Source organism: Apium graveolens, chromosome 9 (assembly GCF_009905375.1).
Source record: "Apium graveolens cultivar Ventura chromosome 9, ASM990537v1, whole genome shotgun sequence".
In the NCBI taxonomy this organism is placed as follows: domain Eukaryota; kingdom Viridiplantae; phylum Streptophyta; class Magnoliopsida; order Apiales; family Apiaceae; genus Apium; species Apium graveolens.
This window is the reverse complement of record NC_133655.1, coordinates 64,081,289-64,082,477: the sequence shown is the minus strand read 5'-3', so window position 1 is coordinate 64,082,477 and position 1,189 is coordinate 64,081,289. Positions and strand designations below refer to the sequence as shown.

Genomic DNA, 1,189 nt, shown 5'->3' with positions numbered 1-1,189 from the left:
CGGCAACTGAAGACCCCAACATGCACATAAGGAATTTTGTCGAGATCTGTAGCACTTTTAAGTATAATGGCATGACTGATGAGGCTATCAAGTTGAGGCTTTTCCCATTCTCACTGAGGGATAAGGCTAAAGACTGGTTACATTCTGAACCAGCTGGGTCCATCACTACGTGGCAAGATCTTGCGCAAAAGTTTCTGGTGAAGTTTTATCCAATGGCAAAGACTGCTGCTATGAGGAGTGCTCTTACTCAGTTTGCGCAGCAACCTACAGAATCTATATGCGAGGCTTGGGAACGCTACAAGGAAATGTTGAGAAAATGTCCACATCATGGAATGCCGGATTGGATGGTAATCACTGGTTTTTATAATGGTTTGGGGGCCCAATCTCGGCCCATGCTCGATGCAGCAGCTGGAGGCGCCTTATGGGCTAAAAGCTATACTGAGGCGTTTAATCTTATCGAGACGATGGCTGCAAATGAGCATCAAAACCCAACTCAGAGGATGACGTCAGGCAAGGTAGCAGGAATTCTGGAAGTTGATGCAGCCACCGCTATTGCAGCCCAGCTCCAAGCGCTATCAATGAAGGTTGATTCTTTGGCTACGTATGGAGTTAATCAAATAGCTATGGTTTGTGAGCTTTGTGCAGGTTCTCATGCTACGGATCAGTGTTCTCTTGTCAACGAATCTGTTCAGTATGTGAATAATTATCAGCGACAACAGCAGCCTGTGCCAGCAACCTATCATCCTAACAACAGAAATCATCCAAATTTCAGCTGGGGGAATAATCAGAATGCTATTCAGCCACCATATCAGCAAGGAGTGAGTAAACAGTTTAACCCACCTGGATTCCAGCAACCACAGCAGTACGCTACAAGGCAATCATATCCTCAACAGGGAAGTGCAGCTGCACCTACTAGTGCTGATTTTGAGGAACTTAAGCTGTTGTGCAAGAGTCAGGCGGTTTCTATCAAGACCTTGGAAAATCAAATCGGTCAATTAGCCAATGCAGTGCTCAATCGTCAACCTGGCACTCTTCCCAGTGACACGGAAGTACCAGGCAGGAAGGAAGCTAAAGAGCAAGTCAAGGCTATTACCTTAAGGTCTGGAAAAGTAGCTGATGCTGAAAAGGCAAAAGAAGTCGAAGCTGAAGTTAGAGATGAAAAATCTAAGCAAAGGAGAAAGTGGCGGAA

The 1,189-nt window shown here is 45.6% G+C and overlaps 1 non-coding gene across 1 annotated transcript; it reads right to left on the bottom strand.

The window, feature by feature from the left end:
- Window positions 1–227: 227 nt before the first annotated feature.
- Window positions 228–334, bottom strand: LOC141688061 (small nucleolar RNA R71). The gene has a single exon (XR_012561529.1). It is a non-coding gene; the product is annotated as a small nucleolar RNA R71 (small nucleolar RNA).
- Window positions 335–1,189: the final 855 nt, after the last annotated feature.